This window comes from Marmota monax, unplaced genomic scaffold (genome assembly GCF_021218885.2).
Source record: "Marmota monax isolate L192 unplaced genomic scaffold, Marmota_monax_Labrador192_F-V1.1 WCK01_AAM20220418_F8-fsc00017, whole genome shotgun sequence".
NCBI lineage: Eukaryota > Metazoa > Chordata > Mammalia > Rodentia > Sciuridae > Marmota > Marmota monax.
In genome coordinates this window covers 12,776,940-12,799,249 of record NW_026695241.1, presented here as the reverse complement: position 1 = coordinate 12,799,249, position 22,310 = coordinate 12,776,940, and positions in this window count along the sequence as shown.

Sequence of the window (22,310 nt, the reverse complement as noted above, 5' to 3'; positions counted from 1 at the left end):
CTTAAGATGCCTCAGTCTTCAGTAGCTGCCTCCCATTATGCCAGGTCCTAAGAAAAAATTGAAAGAGGCAAGGCCAAGAAAATACATACATTCTTTGTTAGAGGACTTTGTTGACAAAATTCAGTAAAATCTTCTATGGGATTTAATTTAGTCCAATATTGGTTAACATTGAAGGTCTCCTTCCTTGATTGTCAATAGATCTATAGTCTATATAAAAAGCAATGCTGGTGTTTCTGTTTCTCTCTTAGGCATGCACCTTAACCTTGATCCTTTAACTATCTGCCTGTTCATATTGAAGAAATGACTATTCGGCAGTATCATTATTAAAGCACGAACCATCAGTGTGACTCTGGAAGTATTTTCTTTTGGAAGAAAATTTTAAAATAACAATTATTGAAGTTATGTTATTTCATGAATATCAGTGTCAGAAGAGCAGTGAGGGGCTAATGGGAAGACAGATTGAAAGAAGAAAATGCTTTCTTAACATTCAAAGAAGAGGCCAAATCTTTATAATGCATCATAAATCAAAGATTCAAATTACCCATTCCCAAATAATGTGATACCTTCTAAACACCAGCCTTTTATTTAGGAAGGTGATCTTTGGAAAGATGTGACACTACGCTATCTCTCCGCTACTTCCTTCAGAAGACATAATAATTTGATACTTACGTTGCTCTTCAAATCACTTTTTCAATTTTTAATGGAATGCTTTGATTTTCCAAATAAATTTCACTACATAGCAGATCAAAGAGGATAATGCCTTTCACCAAAGAAGTACAATACACCAATTAGTATTTCATCTATTAGAAGTTCTATATATATATATTTTTTTTTCTTCAGTAAGTCCTATCAGTGCCTATAATGTGCCCAGAATATGTGATAGGACTAAGTGGGTGTGTTTCCACTGACAGATGAATAGACCCCAGCCAGGCAAAATGTGCTGAGAACAAAAGGTGTTAAAGTTCTATCATTATCATAAAAATGCTTTGTATTATTAATAATGCTAATACTGATAACTATTATTAAACAGCTATTTTATTCTATGGTTTCTTCCTCTTGAAAATATATCACAGACTAAGATAAAAATGTTAAATGAGGTAAGTGAATTACAGAGAGAACTGTTCTATTTTTTCCATAAGTAGAGCTGGAAATCTAAGTCTAAAAGCCTTGAGTTGATCAGAGGAAAGAGCACACCTGGGAGGCATAACTTGAGTTTGCTCAAAGAGAGGGCCAGCCGGATGCTTTCTGCCATACTTCAGCAACTTACCCTCTTTGGAAGGATTCTGACTGTGTGTGTTTGCGAGAACTATATGTGCAATCCACAGAGCCAAATCTCACTGGCCAAGAACTTAGAATATGATTAAATATCCCACCATTTTTGAAAGAGTGAAATAATGTTTCAGAATTTTATGAGCTGAATATATGTGTGTGAGGGTTATTCAATTATACTTTGGCCTGGGGAACTGAAATCCCTTGGGATATTAAAAGAATATTTAAAATTTACCAATACCCATATTCTCTCATTTTTTATGAGAAAGTACTACAATGCTACCCCTCAAAAGATCATTTGATAAATATCACTTGACACACACTTCAAAATCCTTTCTTCAAAAAATTACTCCTCTAGATTTCAATTGAAACTATATATATACATACATACACATATATCTCAATAGAGTTTTACTAGGAATCCCTTTTGTACTTTTAAAAGAAGCAGAGGCATTAGGTGAAATTTTTCCATGTTCATTTTTTAGAGTAGTATGATATTAGTTATCTATTTCTTTTTAAAAAATTACCCTAACACTTGTTAGTTACAACAATAAACTGTATTTTTCCTCACATTTTTTGTGGGTCAGAAGTCCAGGGTACATTTGTCAGTGATTTTGGACCAGGAACGCTCCTTATGTTACTATCAAGTTGTTGACTTGTGGTCATCCTTAGAAGGCTTGATTTGGAGTGAAAGATTCACTTCCAAGGTTGAGCCCTTAGATGACCTTTTGCAGAAGGCCTCAGTTCTTTGCTGGCTGTTAACAGAGGACTTAGTTCTTTGCCACATGGAACTTTCATTAGGGCTGTTAAAGGGCCCACTACTTGCCACAGCAAGTACTCTTTGAGAACAGAAAAGGCAATTTTTTTATGAGATAGTCTCCTTCGTTCTCTTAGTACTTGGAATATGACATTTACATGTTCTGAAAGAAATTGTAATTCCCAATGATTTATAAACATAATATTTAATTAGAAGCAGTATGCAAGATAATGCACAGAATTTAGCTTGAGTGCACAGCAGTTTACTGTGTATTGTTTCCAGCCATCATAAGATGTAGTTCAAAAGGCACTAATCTTAGTATCAAAGACAGAAATTTAAATATATACAGCATCATTCTCATTTGGGAAACCTAGACAAGTTAAACAGTCAGTTTGCATGTCAGTTGATTAATTTATTTAAATGAATTCTCACAATAGCTCTGTGAGGTATGTAATATTTCTCCATTTCATAAGAAAAAATTGAAACTCAGTATATTACAATTAGGAAGTGGCAGAGGCAATATTATAACTCAAGTTTCCATGATGCTGAAACTTCCTTTTTTTGTCTTGTGTCTTCTGAGACACAAGGACAATTTGTAAATAAGTCCAATGCTATAAAATATACAAAAGTGGGTTATATTTTATTATTAATAAAATTATCTACAAAAAACCCCAGAATCCCATAAAGGCAAGTCATTTCTTTGGAGAAAGAATTAATATGTGTTTATTTAAATCAACAGAATTTTAAATATTGGCACGTGCTTTTAACTTAAAAATTTGAGTTAGAGTAAGCAACCAAGCAGCATACAACTTTGCGGTTATCCAACTCTACTGATTCTTACTTTATAATTTCTGAAGTATTATCAAGATGTAGATAGAATAATTGGGTAAGGGAAAGGTCACACATAACCCAGACATTGCATAACTATTCTCTGTCTACTGCTTTGGACCAAGTATTTAGAGCCCTAGTTGAATGGCCCTGAATGGAATCAATCAAGTTAAGATTTATGCAACTCAGATGGATGCCTGATGATTCAAAATCATTGATTCTACTTTGAACACTGCAGTTTTATCTGGGGAAAAAATAATTTCTTGAATATTTAAGCTGCTTGGTAGTCTTAAACCCTTAGTCATAAATTTGGTGATCCCAGCAAACGAATTAAATACCATAATCGGACAAGTATTAGCCCCAATAAAACACAGAGTTAGTAGCATTCATGGGAATGTTGGTCTCTATCCTTTAGATTTCAGCTAGCTTATACTGGATTTTAACAAGTTACAGAGATATTGAATGTTTAATATCACTAACATTTATTACATGACATCATATTAGAGCTGAAAAAGTGATAGATATCAAAATTTCTTCCTTAATATTTAGGAAGTTGGTTGTACATTGAGCAAGTATGAATCATAATGTAATAAATATACCATAAGATTGTAACTAACAAAAATTGTTATATAAATAAAAATGAATTATACAGTATTTTGAGGACATGGACCATCAAATCACTTTGCAAAGGACTAAATGTCAGGCTAAATAATGATTGTTTATGCATATTTCTTCCATGGATCATTACTACTTCAGCAATATTGCTTTAAAATGTTTATATTCACTGTGTATTCACTTGCAGGATTTACTCCATCTGGCCCCAGTATCTTTAAGCACCAACCTAAATTTCCCAGGAAAAAAAGAATATTTTAAATTTCAGGTTTCAATAAGAACTGTTTTCTAGTTCTGATTGGAGAAATAACTAAGGAGAGTTGAGGAATGAAGAGGGCATTGCTGTGGGTGAAGGATCATGCAGAAAAGAGCTCCCTTAAAGTTACTTTGACATTTGTAGTAGAAGGAATTTAATTGAACTAATGTTCAAACACAGACTGAGAGATTAAAAATACAGGGTTGGGACTGTGGTCCAGCAGTAGTGCATTTGCCTGGCATGTATGAGGCACTCTGTTCAATTCTCAGCACCACATATAAATAAAATAAAGATCTATCAAGAACTAAGAAAAATTTTTTTAAAAAATCCATAAATTGACAACCTGTGTTTTAAGGAGTAAATATGGATGGAGATGTGGAAGGAGGGAGACTGTATTGACTGATACAAATATAATGATGATATGAGTAAGTAGTGAATTCTTAGAAGTGTATGTTATCTTTCCCTCCCCCCCCCCCCCGTGGAAGTTCGGTTGTTTCCCCTTTTTATTTTATTATTTTTATTTTTTTGACATATCATATTTCATACATTGGATTCAAGTGGGTTATGAACTCCCATTTTTACCCCAAATACAGATTGCAGAATCACATTGGTTACACATTTTGAATGTAAGCTTAACCATCTTGCACCAGAGTGAGGCTCAGTCCTCTTGACACTGTTACTAGCTTCACCTCTCCTCCCAGTTCCTCATCATCAGTTTAGATATCTGCCATGTGCAATTGCTGTTTCTTGACCTCTCCCCAATGGGACGGCTAGATGCATTCTACTTGCCTTGCCCCACTGACCTCCAAATCCTAAGGGGACTGTGCAAATATGCCTAAATGACTATCTTTAAGTCAGTATGACCCTCTGAAACTAGTGCCTTCTTGCTTTAAATCCACCAATTAAGAGTCCCCACAGGAAATCTTTCTGGATAATTTCCTTGACCCTCAAAAACTGTTGGTCCTCAGATGGCCCACACTCAATTGTGTTTGCTCCCTGAACTCTGTGTGTGTGGCCTCTGCTTGTGTTGTGTATCCCATCCTCAGGAGCTTTAAGTAATATAATCCTTATTTCAATCTGGTGTCTCTTCTAAGCAATAGTGGGATGCTCTCCATCTTCAGGATCTTCAGTTCAAACACAGTAGTGGTAATTGTCATCATCATTATCCTTATTATAGTGTATATTTACATTGTTGCAGGTCCTTTCCATAAATTGTTTAATTTTTAAACCCAACTTTCAATGAGACAGGATTCTACTCTCATTTTTAGATATGAGTGATCCATCACTCAGAGCAGCTGAATGAAGCCACCCATCAGAGTGGCCATGGTAGTTTTGCATAAACAAAGGACAGTCCTATTCTAAATGCGCCTGATACCATGTCCTTTGGGACCTCTTTCCTTTCTGAATCACTTCAAGTGTCACAGATCTCAAATGTCTTTTCCTATTGTGATCCCTTAAGACATGGTGTTACCTCTTGTTTGACCTAATGCAACCATTGTTTTCTTCAGCCCATTCTGTGAATTGTTTTCTTCTCCCACCTTGCACCTGTTAGGTGGAGCAAACAATGTGTTCCTTCTCTCAAGGGTGGAATGGAGTGGAGTACTTGTTTCCACCATGTCTGTCTAAAACACAGGGATAGAACCAGGTTTCTGCTGGTGTTGGGAATTAAAGACTTCAAAAAACAGAAACTTCAGAATGAGAAAGGATTTCTAGGACATGACATGTTATCAGAAACCTAATTTCAGTAAGCAAGATAGGAAAATTTGGCAAGGGGAAATAACCATAAATGATCATGAGGACACAAACAAGAACTGGCTGAGATTAGGACTAAAATTGCAGAATATTTTCCAGCACTGAAGAGGATTGGTGAAATAATTCAGATCTGAGCGGGAAACTAAGTCAAGCACTGCTTCACTAAAGCCCCAGTCCACAGAGGGAATCCTGTTAAAGATATACAGAGATCAGTTTCTAGAACCAGAGTATAGAATCTGAGAGAGCAGCTTGATGGGCAATGGCCAATATACTTATTTTTGGCTGACTTTTTATATTATTGAGCAAAGTTCTTCACTCATAAACAAAAATTCAAAAAAGACGAGTGATTTAGCATTAATGAAAAAGAGAATCAGAAGAAAAAGCAGCTACAATATTAAACAACTTAATGATAAACTCAACTTCTTATTTTGACATTCTATCATATGCAGATGTAAGCTCCTTGTCAATAAAATTTCTAAAATTTGTTAACATTTTTATGACTCTTATTCCTAAATGGTAAATGTTTGGAAGTTTGTATTTCAAAATCTATTTATGAATTTGACAGGTAAATTCCTATTATAAAAAAAAAAAAAAACATTTGGGGGAAGTTTTGATTTGGGTTCTGAACCTCAATTTTTTTGTTTTTGTTTTTATCATATTGTTGTTTGTTTTACCCTTATAACTAAATATTGGCATACTACAATCTTAATAAAATGGCAATAACTATCTTTCAAAGTTCTGATGGGCTCAAGTATGGTCAAAAGTATCTCATATGAATTACCATACTTAATCCTCATATCAGCCCATCTGAAAGTTGGTTTCATTAATGTTTAGAGAGGTTCAGTAAACTTGTTTATGATAGTAACTAAGAATAGGGTATTTTAAGATTCAAATTTTGGGCTAGGGTGGTGGCTCAAGTGGTAAAGTGCTTGCCTACCACACATGAGGCACTGGGTTAGATCCTCAGCACCACATAAAAATAAAATAAAGTTTTTAAAAAATTATTCAAAATTGGTTGTCTAACACAAAGTTTCATCTTGCAACACTTACAAATATAAAATATAGGCATTTATTACACCAATATAAGGCTCCTAATAGCCTTTAATCTCATTGTATGATAATATGGAAAAAATTAAGTTTTCAAATTGGAGAAGAAGGACAATGGTAACTACAATCTATTTTGTCCTTCTCTGTCTTTACAAAGACAATTTAAAATTTCATTAAAATGTTACCATTGTCTTGAATTTAAAAAAAGCCATAGTCCATAGGTTTCTAATTAACTAATTTAAATTTTTACATTTGAATAAAAAATATGTCCTATTTTTTAAAAAAAAATTTCAGTGTTTTTCTCTTTTATTTTTTAAAAACAACCTAGAATTATTTAAAAATCTGAAAGTCTATTATAAGGTAGATGAAATTTTTGGATTGTCTAGAAAGAGAAATCTTAGACATAAAATTTCCTTTCTTTATATGTCACCCAACAAATGGCATTTTGTTATAAGTTGAGTGCTCTAAGACAAGACAGAGTCCACATTTTCTGATTTTCAGGCAACAATCAATTTCTATTTCCTATCTTTCTTCCTGAACTTGATAAAGTTGAATGATAGATTTATCTTATATATTTTCACATTTATGTCCTATATACTAAATAACACGTGCTTTTGATGATCTCTTATCTCCAATAGAAGTCATGAACTGTGACATTTTTTTCAGGATTTCTGAACGACAAATAGATTAGTTAAATGGATCATTAAAAATTAAATAGAAATGGAAGGACACTCTTGAAAAAATGTGGAATGGCATAAAATCATTTTTTGAGCCCATTGTGAATTACAAAATTTGTGGAAATAGGAAATATTTATGATCATTGTTTTCCATGTTTCCTCTGAAATAAAGAGTGTTGGGAAAAGGTATAATGGAAGCCACACCCCAAAAAACCCAACATGGCTTCTGAAGTGCTTCTCTTCCTACCTCTCCGTCTCCTGCTGGCACCAATGCTCACTCCCACCAGCGGGAAACCTTAGCCCCAATAAGAACTAATTTCGTGAGCTCCAGAACTGACATCTGGAAGAACTTACCAATAAACGGGTGACCCATCATTTACCTAAGCCCTGCCACCTCTCCTTAGATCTATATAAGCCCACAGCCTTTTGCAATAAAGTGGAACTTCTCCGGTGATTTGTCTCACGTCGCTTCTTCTTTCAAAGAGAAACATCACCAAGAAGATATGAGTTCCTTTAGGCTTCTCCCTTTACTCCTTAAAAATCAGATGTATGTCTGTGTGTCAGTTTCCCATTTCTGATGTAACAATTTATCATAAATATGGTGACTTTAGACAACATAAATTTATTCTCTTATAGTTTGTGGAGTCCAGAAACCAAGAACATTGGCAGTGTTGGTTCCCTCTGGAGATTCTAGGATAAAATTTATTCTACGTCTTCTGCTGATGGAGGATACCTGTATTCCCCAGTGTGGGGTCCCCTTCCCCACATCCCTCCAACCACTTGTTTCCCTTCCTCTCATCTCACCTGCCACTGCTATTCTGATTCCCCTGTGTCTCTCTTTTAGGGGACCTTGTGATTATACTGGGCTCATTTTGATACTCTATCTCAAACTCAGATACACTATCTCAAACCTTTAATCCAATGAAAGTTCAGAGTCTCTTTTGCCATATAGGTAAAATATTTACAGGGTCTGGTGATTAAATTGTGTTCATGGGGAATATGGCCATATTTGGCCTACCATGATCTTCTATAAACATGATACTTAATCTTATTTTAACTGTGCCTCCTAGATTTCACAAATTGATGTTTAAAGTCTGTTCACTTTCCTGCTACAGCCTGGTTGGCCTTTCCCACTACTGTTCTGCTGTGAATGAGGGATAGATTTGTTGTGACAACAATCCGTTTTGTACAAGGTCAGCATTAATCCTGTAGGCTTATGTGTTACCTCAGTTCATTAACACTCAGAATATACTCATGAACTGAGACACATGAGCCTGTATGTGAAGAATTTTCATTAGAGATTGATTGTTACAGTTAGCATGTTAACACCTTTACATTTTTCAGATTCATACAAAATTTATGCTATATAAAACAGATAAGAAATAAATAGATAAAAAGTAGTAACTGTGATAAAAAAGAACTTTAGGACAAGCATTACATTCTATAATGAAGTATCTTCAAGGGCATATATGTCACATAGCAACTATATTCCTAGGGTAGCTTAATAATTTTTCACTAGTATGTATTTCATTTAGTGTATTTGCATAGATACAAGTCTAGCATATAGAAGGTAAAAATATTTGCACTAATATTCTTGTGGTTGTTTAAAATTTCAGACATCTAAAAAATACAGAAATATTATACAGAGACCTTTTGTTAATTATATTACCAACCATATTTTTGAAGCAGTTTGTGTGTGTGTGTTTGTGTGTGTGTGTATGTGTGTGTGTAGATGTCCTGTGGAAATGTTTTACAGACTACCTATATGAATAAATATATATGAAAGATTGGAAGAAAAAATCTTCAAAAATAAGTTGAAGTCTCACACACATTCTTTTGCCCTTGTAAGTGAGTGCCTCATAGCTACAACTATCTAAAATGTTATGTTATGAATCATGAGTAAGCAAGTAGAAGAAGGATTGAGAGAAAATTGGGGAAAAATATGAAAATGTAACTAGATGGAGATTAGGAAGACTGTTCCAAACTGGATCATTGTAATACACTATGAATTTTAAAATTCATCTTCAAACATATGTGAGATTTCTCCTTTCCTGAGGACATAGTTGCACGATGGACAGAAAATCCAGCGTCTTTCAAACCCATTCAAACTAGCATATTTGAAATTAGATAGTTCATAACAGCCCCAAAAGAGTCATTCAGTTTGAATTATTTTTAAGGCCCTAAAAATGAAGGGGCAGAACACAGAAAGATAAAGATGCTTTAACTTAAAATATACCATTATTTTAAGTCAGAGCAAGTAATACCAAAATAAAAATAAAGTCAATACTGAAGATATATGGGGAATATTTTTTCCTATTGAAGAGGATTATAGGATTCTCAAGCCCAAGCTCTAACATGTCAGAAGAGGAGCAGAGAGATGTATGGAGAAGTGGGCAATCCTGTAATAATCCTGACAGATTGGCAGAACTCAGCTGTGTGATTTTCCTACTTTATGAACTGCAGCAGCTATACAAACCAGGCCACACCACATGCCAATCTGTAAAACCGCCGCAGCCTGTATAGAGTTCAATTTAGCTGTGCCTTAATCCATTATCTTGTTGCAATTTAGACAGGACTTTTATGAAATGGGTAATTGCAGCAATTCTTCACCCAATTCAGAAGGAAATTTCCTCTCAAACAACACGTTGACAATAAGGGAGGGATTATTGGTAAGCCTGACTTCACTACCTAACTATAAACTGACCAAATGATTTGGGTTTTCTACGAAATTCCTAAAGTCTTAAAAGGTTTTTACAAAGTAGTTCAAAGGATTATATGAAATCTACATGCCAGGCCCTATGATGTGCTCATATCAAGTAGAGTACAAGAGTGTTCTTAGACATAGTAGGCTTATCTTCTGCTTGAGAAAATAGAACTTTTTAAAATTAGGGTGCTTTGCTTATTGTATAACTAAAATAGTTTAATTTATTTCATTCCAAAGTAATTTCTTAATTTTTTTTTTACACACAATAAATTTTTGGACCAAGAATATGTCCCAATTTATTTTTAAAACATAATTTCACCATACCAACATTAAACCTTATTATTTATTGAAAAATAAAATCACACATAAATGTCATATTCTTCATTTTTCAGCATCCAGTTTCTTTTGATTTTTTTTTTTTGTCTCAAACCTACATGATTGACTTTCTAATACTACCGTGGTCCCTTTGGTACTATTAACACTATCTTCAGCTCCAAACACACAAACTGTGCAAAAAGAATTTTTAAAAAATTCAAATTATACAGTGGACTTTGGACAAGGATCTGAAATAATTCAAATTACAGATAATTGTCCAAATATGAAAAAAAAATCTACACTTTATTCTGTCCATGTTGATTCAGCTTCAAAGCCTACAAATGAACCACATTTTGATCCAGTCTAAATAAACTTTTGCCAAACTCTTACCAGTTTAGAAAGGCCAAGTTCCCACATTTGTTTTTCTTGGGTCATGTTAAATTTCTCAAATTATGATATTACTCATTGCTAATGAGCTGAGTTTTCATTAGCACAGTTCCCCTTTCTTATCCTAATACTTATTTAGATATTATCGTACTTGACTTTGTGTTTCAATGGCAGTTATTAAGCCATATAATTAAATAGATCCTGTTTTATTAGTTTTAATAGGTTCACTTGAATAGCCTTTTAACTGCTAGGTTCCCAACTACTTCTAGGCAATTTGACAGAAAATGAGGAATTTAACTCTTACAACATTTCATGTTTTGGGCCCAGACTATTTTGGCTTGAGACTTCGGTGGAAATTGATTAATGAGATCATATGACTTCGGTAGTTCCTTTCCAAATTACAAAAATGTTTTAATGTTTTTCTGCTCATGATCAATTAAATTAAAACCAACTTGAATATAGAGTTTTTAAAATATTATTTGCCTTGTCTTTAACCTCTCTCTCTCTCTCTGTCTCTCTCTCTCTGTCTCTCTCTCTCAGAAACATAATGAATAAATTTAGTTAAGCACTGTTTTATAAATGTGGGGATTTAGTCATTGAGTGTGCAATTAAATGCTTTTAAGGCAGTTTTGTGTTAAAGAGTATTGAAAATAGATATTTATTGATGTGAAATTTCGCAGTTGCATTCAACTTTCACTTGAATTATTACTATACATGAGGGTTATCGAAATTATTCACTTCATCAAGTAACATTATCAAAGTCTTTTAAACTCTTAAAGAAACCATAACACTCTGTAGGTCATATATTATTTAGAATTTAAAAATGTAAAATTATTACAAAAATATATTCCTTATTTTTAGTGTCTGGTGTATAATTAAAAAAATAATAATAAATAATCATTCCATGAATGACTGTATGGAAAGTAATTAAGTACAAAAGATAAAATTGTAAGTATTAGATATTACTTTAAAATATATAATTATAAAAGGTGATTGATTTAAAAAATTTTTAGTTATACATGGACACAATATCTTTATTTTGTTTATTTATTTTTATGTGGTGCTGAGGATCGAACCCAGGGTCTCACACGTGCGAGGTGAACGCTCTACCACTGAGCCCCAACCCTAGCCCAAGGTCATGGATTTAATTAGCTTGTTTGTGGTAACAATGTCACAAGGTGTACTTGTACCAAAACATCATACTTTTAAAAAATCTTTATTAGAGACAGGGTCTCACTGAGTTGTTTAGGGCCTTTCTAAATTGCTGAGGCTGGCTTTGAATTGTGATACTCCTGCCTCAGCCATTGGGATTACAGGAATGTGCCACTGCACTCAAAACATTATATTTTATACTCTGAATGTGTAATTTTTATTTTTCAAACATATATAAATAAAGCTGTAAAAAGTAAACAAAGATATTACTTTGGTGAGAGAATATGAAATATTTAATTTGAACAACATTTTTCTAAATTAAAAATTTCATTAAGAAAAACAAATATTGCCACTACTCATTATAAACTCAGAAATTAGCTTCTCCTCCTTCACGCATATCCCTGCCTCTCTGCTTAACATGAAGCTGTATCCATCTGATAGCACATTTCTCTCCATGCATGCAAAGGAGGAGAGCATGGGTTTTTCAAAACAGAATCACATGTTACTTACTCTGCTATATGGAAAGTGTGCATAGTCATAGTTAATCACCATCACTCTGTCACATTCCTGGCTTTTACTCCTTTAAACACCTAGGAGGTCTATAGTGGAAAAAGGAGCAGAGTAGCAAGTGGTTACATGGAACATGTAATAACTTCTCAAAACATATTTAATAAATCAATGAATGAATGAATGAATTTGATTTTAGGAAATTAATGAAAAGAAAATAATAACTCTTTGTGAGATAGAAAAAAATAAAACCATTCTCTCTATATGCAAACATGCAAAATGTACAGGCTCCTTCTGAGTCTTCCAGGATCTGTCATTCTTAGGAAGGCTTTAGGCTAGAGATAGAGATAACAGGAGAGAGGAAATACTACCCATGAAATAGATTGGAAGAAACAAGGTGTAAAAAGGAGACTATTCATGATTAAAGAGATCATGAGGTCATGATCCAAGTTAGTAATCAAAGAGGACGCTGGAGGTCATGTGCACAATGTAACCAGGAGAACGAAGGAAAAATAATGCCAAAAATTCTGTTCCATGAAGTCCAAACAAGGTCCTAGGATTCATTCCTGAAATTTTGGATATTCTCTTTGATGTCACAGTGTTTCTGCTATTTTTTCCCCTTCATCATCATATCATCAACATCACTACCCATGAAGCTACCATTGATTAAATTTCTACTATTGTCAGGTACTGGGTTTAGTCATTTTTACATGTTCTTAAATGCAATTCTCAAAATCATTGTGATAAATTACTATCCAATTTTACATATGTGTATATCTTAGCTATATTACATAGCCAGAATAACAACAGCTCAATCTTTACCTTATTATTACCCACTCATACTTCTTCCTGTTTCCACTAATGCAAACATTGAAAGGGAACTCAAACTTTAATTAAAACCTTTTATTAAATCAGTAATTCCAAATTATATTCCTTTGAAATATTTGTTTTAAAATATCTTCTGCAATACAAACAAAATAATTGAATGATTATTTGATCTACAGAATGTTCTTCCCTTAGAAATTGATAATGTATCTTTCTAAAAGGTTGTTATAAAGGTGTTACATTGTTCAACCCCATTTGTTTAGATTATATTCAACCTCTTACGCAAATGCATAGTAAATAAACTTTCTTCAATCCTTTTGCTAAGCTTACAAAGCTTTTAACTTCTCATACCAACCAACATCATAGAGAAATTTTCAGGAAAATTCTTTAGGAATCTTTGCAACATTACTTGCAAGAGTTCCCAGACATGTAATAACGTCTCAAAATGCATTTAATAAATGAATAAATGAATGAATGAATGAATGAATGAATGAGTGTGACTTTAGGAAATTAGTGAAAGGAAAATAATAACTCTTTGTGAGATAGAAAAAATAAAACAATTTTCTCTCAAAACCTTTCTCTCTTTCACTTATATTATTTTCCCATGTTTTTCTTAGTTACCTCTTTTATTGATACGTGAAAACCAACTGTCAAAGTCTTGCTCTACAACCCCCCTTGAACCCAAACCCTCATTGGTGTTCTTATATGATAGAGCACAAAGGTATTTGAAGAAGACAGTAGAGTAGATGATGAAAGGCCTAAAACAACCTGGTAAAGTCCAACAATAAACTTAAGATATGCACGCAGAGTAGATGAGATACATAGAGCAGTCTTCTTTCCTTGATGTGCCATATGGTGGAGAAAATCTCATCATCACATAAACAACTGCCAGAACATGGAAGCCTGGCCAGGGGCCAATTCACCACAAATGCAAATGAAGTAATTAAAATTAATGAATATTGAACTGCCTCCATACCCTAAAGCAATCAAAACCAAAGTTCACCTTCTTATCACACTCTAGAAAACCTAATTTCACAGAAACTTTCCATTGAGAATTATATAAATTGACTATTAAAGAGATGGACTTCAATTAATTTGCTAGATTTACGCATCTATGATATCATTTTTAAATTAAAATCTTTAACTAAAAACAGATTAACTATTATCTAAAGGAATTTATAACTTAAGAAGACATCTCAGGTTTTCATAACAGTCAGACCCAGGGCATTGGTCCATTCTAACATATTAAGAGGGAAGAACAATAAAAATATTCGTCTTTCCAACCTGTTAGGTACTGTTTAGGAAAAAAAGCCAAATAAAATTATGTGGTCCAGAAGAGCAGATTAAGGATCGTGAAAAAATCTATTTTTTTTAAATGAAAGGATTCTTTTTTGTCTTATACACTTGATAATTTGCATCCAAAATCATTCCATACTAGTAAATCTCAAAAATTTAATGCAAATTTTACATTCTATATAGATACAATTCCATATGATGTCTAATAGTTGTTGAGACAGCTTACCAGTCACAAAAATGTGTGAAGTAAATTGGCTCATTAGAGTTTCTAAAATGTCAAATTGATTTTTTTGAAAAACTTAGCTCAGTTAACAACACAAAGAAATATACACTAATTTTAGTAATGATTATACATGCAACAGATTATATAAATAATTATTAAATATTAAGTATTGTTAAAATAATAAAGGCATTAATAAGGAAAATATCCATAGTCCCACAACAGAAGTTAACCAGCAACTCCAAGGGGAAAAATATGCCTATTCTGAGTCTAATATCTCTCTCTCCATTCCAGATTTTTCCTATATCACACATATATACACAACAAATTGCTTTATTTTTGTGTTTCCACACCTTTATAGAATAGAATTATACTTAATATGTTATCATAAGGCATTCTGTTACATTTTGGTATTATTTTTAAGTTATTTTCCATGGTACTGTATAGTATTGTACTGTAAGGTTATTGATTTTCTCCAGTTCTTCATTAACACAAACAATAGTGGTGGCATCTTATTGTAAATATACAAGAACTTCTCCAGGGCATACATCTAGGATACATTCACTGGAGCATAGGTTGTGGGCATCTTCAATGTGGTAGATTATTTCAAATCCTTTTCCAAAGTGTTTGTAACAATGTATATACCAACATAGTATGAGGCTACACATTTTCCATTGTACACACTAACATTTGGTAAGACTTGGCCTCATATTCACCAGTCTTATATTCTTTGAAGTATTAATAGTTTGCAAAATTACTAATGAAGTTTAGGAACTGTATCCTTCTATTGTCCATCTCTGCCTCTAATTCTGTGATTTGCCTAATCATATATTTTACCAAATGAGTGCTTATTAGTTATTCTCTAATTAATTTCATTTGGATACTATCCATATCATATTTTATTTGGATGCTAATACAAATTTGGATACTAATAATATCAGTAATTTAAATACCAATTCTCTGGTTAGTAATATATGTTGTAAAAAATGCTGTGTCTTAGCTTGTGTTTTTATTGCAGTACACATAGCATAGTTAGAAGTTCTCAATCTTAATAGAGTAAAAATTGTTGATGTTATATATTTTTACAACTAGTGATGAATTTTTCTCAAATATCCTGAAAAATGTTTTATATTTTCTCTAATATTTTGGCATTTTGTTGATAACACTCATATATTTATTCTCCATGGAATGAATTATTTTGTATATGAAAGGTAAGAATCCCACTTCATGTTTTTCTCATATGAGTAACAGATTGTCCCCAAACCATTTCCTGTGTTTTTCATTTTTCTTACTGATTTGAAAATCCAATGTTATAAGTCAAGATTAGTGATGTCAGTGCTTTTGTATCTGAGCTCTCTACACTTTTTAGTTTTTTGTTTGTGTCTTAATAGACACTCGTACTTATTCATACTCAATTTTCATACCCTATCAGCCATGCATTTAAGTAAGTCATGTATTGTATGCACACAGTCTAATAATTTTTAACTTCTTCACAGTGTTGTGCAGTCATCACCACAATCTAATCATAGAACACTTTTATCTTTCTTAAAGGAATCCCATGCTTTTTGGCAGCCACTCCCCAACTCTTTCTACTGTTTACCATCCATCCTTCCTGACCTAATAAATCACTAGTCTATGTTCTTTTTCTGTAGCTTTCCCTGGTCTCTGCATTTCACATAAAATAAATCACATAATATTTGGTCTTTTGTGATAGGCATCTATAGCTTAGTATAATGTATTCAATAATGCTGACTCATAACATATAGCAGAATTGTATCCATTGTATTGATGAATAATATTTCATTATATAAATATACTGGATATTTTGGTGTTCTATTTAGCTATTGTATCAGTCCATTCTCTATTGTTATAACAAAATACCTGAGGTGGGGAATGTTTAAAGAAAAAAGGTTTGTTTAGTTCACTAGGTCCAAGAGCATCACAGAGACATCCACTAAATTCTAGTGAGGGTCATCTTGGGAATATCACTTCATGGCAGATGATATCAAGGTAGGGGTCCTCACAAGATGGAGGAAGCTCATGGCCAGATATGAGCTGGAAAGCAGGGAGAAATCAGGCTGAACCTTCTACAAAGCTCATTCTCATAGGAACTACACTAATTCCTTCTGAAGGCAGCATCACCAAGGACCTAATTACTTTATACTTGCTTCCACCTCTTAAAAAATCTACCACCTTTTACAACACCACACTAGGGACCAAGCATTAAAAATATAATCTGTGTAAAGAGTCATAGAACTTCTCATCTGTGGTTTTTAGTTGAAATCAACTTCAACTTATTCACTGATATTGGTGCACCATTTTGAGTTGATGATAAATTTTCCTAAATACTAGATAAACCAAAGATACAATAATCAGTTTGTAACCACATGCCAAATATTCAGTTGCTGAGATCCCAGTGAACAGAAAGTCAGTTGCCAAAATGATTAACCATGTCACAAATCTGATGTGCATCTTTATAGATACCAGTTACTGGCTAATTTATATGCTAACAGATTAGCAATCAAGAATTAGCATGCTTTCCCATTCCCTCTAAAATCTTGAACAAGGCAGAGTTGCCTTATTTCACCACTTGTAGTCACCATAGTCCTTGAAACTTCCAGAGCAATTAGGCAAAAGAAAGAAATTAAAGGGCTAAGAATAGGAAATAGAAGAGCTCAAACTACCCCTATTTACCATGACATAATTCTATATTTAGAAGACCCCCCTAAAAAAAACTCCACCAGAAAACTTCTATAACTAATACACAAATTCAGCAAAGTAGCAAGATATATAATTAATACCATAAATCAACTGGCATTCCTTTATAACAATGATGAGTCAACTGAAAGAGAAAGTAGGAAAACTATATGCCTTTCACAATATCCTCATAAAAAGCAAACAAACAAACAGACTTGGGACTCAATTAACAAAAGAGGTGAGAGATTTCTATAATGAAAATTGCAGAACACTAAAGAAAGAAATTGAAGTATGGAAAGATTGCCCATGTTCTTGATTAGGCAGAATTAATATTGTCAAAATTGGGGCTGGGATTGTGGCTCAGCGGTTGAGCGCTTGCCCTAGCATGGGCAGGACCCAGGTTCAATCCTCAGCACCACATAAATATAAAGGCCTTGTGTTGTGTCCATCTACACCTAAAAAAAATAAATATTAAAAAAAATATTGTCAAAATGTCCATACTACCAAAAGCAGTCTGTACAGGTTTAATGTGATTCCTATGAAAATTTAAAGATTGTCCTTCCTAGAAAAATAAAAAGGAGTTATAAAAATTACTTGGAAAAATACGAGACTCAGAATAGCCAAACCAATACTTAGTGAGTAAAGTGAAGCAGGAGGCATCATAATACCAAACTTAAGTTATACTACAGAGTTATCATTACAAAAATGGCATGGTATCGGCACTAAAAGAGATATGAAGACTAATAGAATAGAAGACACAGAGACAAACCCACATAAATACAGTTATCTCATACCAGACAAATTTATCATAAAAATATATTGGAGGAAAGCCTCTTTAACAACTGGTTCTGGGAAAACTGAAAAATTCTATATGTAATAGAATGAAATTTAACCCCTTTCTCTCACAGGGCAAAAAACTCAAAGCAAAGTGGATCAAGGACCTAGGCATTAGACCAGAGACCCTGCACCTAATGCAAAATAATGTAGATCCAAATCTCCATCATATCAGCTTAGAAACCAACTTCCTCAATAAAACGCCTAAAAGCTCAAAAAGTTAAAAAAAATCAATAAATGGGATTGCACTGAACTAAAAAACTTCTTCACAGTCCAGGAAACAGTAAAGATTATGAAGAGAAAGCCTACACAATGGGAGAAAAATTTTGCCACTTTCACTACTGATAGAAACTTAATCTCCAAGATATATTAAAAAATAAAAAAAAAAAACTTAACACCAATAACACAAATAACTCAATAAATAAATGGGCATTAACTCAATAAATTAATAGGCATTTCACAGAAGAAGAAATACAAATAGTCAACAAATAAATTGATTTAGTCAGCTTTTCTCCACTATGACTGAAAGACACAACGAGAACAATTGTAGAGGAGAAAAGTTTATTTGGGGGTTCACAGTTTCAGAGGTCTCAACGCATAGACAGCAGGCTCCATCCTCAGGGCTCAAGGTGAGGTAGGGTATTGTGAGATCAGGCAAGGCCCTCAGGGAGCAAAGAAGGAAGATTTAAAAGGACCACCGAAGGAGCCTTTATTTGAGATACCACTCCCAGGAGGAACTCCACAGACCAACAGTGTAGACAGGAGAAGGGTCTGAGGAGAAACCGCATAGGAGCTCTAATGGACTGGAATTTTATGGGGTTTAGGCAGGAAGGAAAGGGCTTGGGACAGGAAAAGGTGTTTTAGAGTCCCTTGTCTTGCTGGAGTTGGTCGGGGGAGCTGGCTGAACCCCAGGATTGGCCAGGGGGCTGCTGACTGACAGATGTTAATCAGGAGATCCCGCTGATTGTCAGGCATTTCCATGGATGCCTGATTGAGAGTTCTTTCCTGTGACCTGTGAAACTCCACATCATGTCTAATCACAAGAATGGATTCCTAATTAGAATAAGTCATACTCCCTCTTTGTATAATATGTCAAAATACACTCTACTGTCATGTATACCTAAAAAGAACAAATTTTAAAAGTGAAGGAAAACATAGTCTTCTTTCATTCATTTTACTAGTCAGAAACCAAAGAATTGTTAGTATGTTTCATAACAATAATGATGATGACAATGTAGAAAGCTAGCTCCCACCTTCAGCTTCTATCTGGGAACTGTTGCATTTATTGGATCATGGATTGATTGTCTATCACTCTTTACCTTTCACTATAGTGGAACTGTCTCTCAGTAGGGCATATAATAAAATCCGTAGCAATACTTACAAAAATAATAACAATTATGTGCTAGGCATTGTTCTACGTGCCATGCTTACTCCTTAGAAACACTTTAAAACAGGTTCTGAGACAACAGTAGCAATGAAAGAGAAACACCTCATCAAGCAGGCCAAAAGGGACACAGAGACTATGGCCGGCCCAGAGCAGTCTAACTGAAGAGTTTGCTCCTGTTAGCTCAATTTAAAGTGGCCACGTCTGTTCTTCCTGATGTTGGAGACTCTCTTTATTCTGTGATAAAATAACATCATTTGTGTGATTTGCTTTATGTTAGGTTTCATGCCAAAGACCATTTTCTTAGGAAAGTATGTTTTCCCTGGAAGTAATTTGACCATTTCTTGCATACTATTAAAAATCTTTGTTAATACTGCTGTGACTAACATAACAGAACAGAAGCTTGTGTGAATACTAAGTGTCCCAGGGTATTCCATATCATCTATTTATAGATGCATGTAGTTTATTTTCATTTCTAAAAAATTACCTTATCTAGAAAAAAATGAATAAATACATAGAAAAATAAAACACCAAATAGAAGAAAGAAATGATCCAACTGATTGTTATCATAAGGTTGCCATACTATGTTGCTACAGACTTGATAGTTTAAAACAGGAGGAAATTATTCTCTCACAGTTTTGCAGGCTAGAAATTCACAATCAGTCAGGGCCACATGCCCTCCAGGGTTTCCTGAAATGAATCTGTTCCTTGTCTCTTGTAGCTTCTGCTGGCTGCCAACAATTCTGCTGTGATGGTTTATTCCATGTCAACTTGATTGGGCTACAGGTCCCAATTAGCTGGCCAAACATTATGCTTGATGTTTGTGTGTGAATGTTCTTGGCTGATATTTACTTTTTCCTTTGCCACAGTATGGGTGGTGCTCATCCAACCAACTAACGACGTAAATTCCATCACGTGATGGCCTTCAGATTTTAGTGACTTTTTCCCTGCTTCTGCAGTCTGACTGTCTTTGGACTTGAACTGAAACCATTTCCTGATTCTCCAGACTTTGAGCTCCAAAGACTCCACAATTGCATGAGCCAATTTCTTAAAATTAGTCAACATAGCCAGCATTAGTGGCACACACTTGTGATTCCAGTGGCTCAGGAGGCTGAGGCAGGAGGATCGTGAGTTCAAAGCCATCCTCAGCAAAAGGGAGGCACTGAGCAACTCAGTGAGATCCTGTCTCTAAATAAAACATAAAATAGGGCTGAGGATGTGATCAGTGGTTGAGTGTCCTTGAGTTCAATTCCTGGTACAAAAAAAAAAAAATAGTCAACATCATAAATATGCTATCGCTTCTATTTCTCTGAAGACTTTTAATACACTGTGTTTATAGCCACATACCTCTCTTCCCTGCCTCCCTCTTCACTGTATCTGAGCTTCTGTGACTGATCATCCCATCCTTTTCTCTTATAAGGATACAAGGATACTCACGATGGCATGTGGGGTCCATTCAAATGTTTCAGGTTTCTCTCTTCCCTTCAAGATTCTTAATTTAATTGTGCTCGCAAAGTCTCTTTTTTTCTGAATGAGGTGATATTTACAAATTCCAGAAATTAGGACTCGATATTTTGTGGTGCCATTATCCAATTTTCCAATGAATCATGCCTTTTTAAAAGTCTTAATAAAATATATGTGCAAAAATTTAAGATCAGGATATTGCTCGTCTAAAAACTTTCTATTATCCGTTACTGGGACTAAGAATGGATTTAGAGTTAACTTCGTGAGATTCTTTCATGACTTTTGCTTTTTGAGGGTAAATATCTCATAGACGCTTGTGTGTGTGTGTGTGTGTGTGTAGTTGTTGATTGTTAGCTTTTTTCTCAGAGTTAGTGAAGTAGTAGTAGGCAAGTTACAATTTTGGGGTTTTCCTTCCACACACACTAATATGTTTGGGTTGATAAAGCCTCACAACAGATTGTTTCTAACACTCAATTTGCTGTGTGACTTTGGATAAGTCATTTTCTTGACCTCATCTTTCTGATCAATAAAATGTGTCAGTCTAATATATTCTTTGTGGTGCTTTGTCAGTTCTACCATTTTTATGAACTTGGCCTATAAAGCTCTTTTATGATGCTGTCTCTTCATGGAAGCATAGCTAATCCAGCTGCTTCTGATTATCCATCTTTACCTACAGCTTGGTTGTCAGAGTGAATTACTGGAATATTCTAAAAGTGACTCAACAATTTGACATTTTAAAGAGGCCAAATCATTTTGAAATACAACCAACATATGTTAAACAATGTTAACCCATTTAACATATCATATTTATGTCAAGCTAAAACAGAATATATTTTATGTCAATATTAAAATCTCAAACCACAGATGATAAATTTTTTACACTGGTAATATAATAAATTTCAGGTAAAATAAGAATATTGTTTACTAACAATATGCCAAAAGTTTATTTTTTTTTCTGTCAGCTCATATAACAAAGGTAAGTTTTAAAAAGATGTTAATTAATGTCATGTATTTTTTTTCAAAATTTCTACCAATAATCCACTTGCTATCTAATTTGAAAAATAGAAATCAGAAGACAAAATCATTCCCCTTTATTTTTTTAAAGATGCAATAAAAGTAGTCATTAAACTATTTTTAATGAAAATATTGATGACTAAAGTATTGAAAAAGTAGCCAGTTAGCATTATTTTGCAATTATGTCAATAACTCAGGTGTAAGAGTTGAAATTCTGGTAGTGCTAAAAAATACAAATGAATGTTAACATTTGAGGATATCCAATATTAATCAAGATTTTTTTAAAATATGTGATCCCTGCATAAAAAAAAAA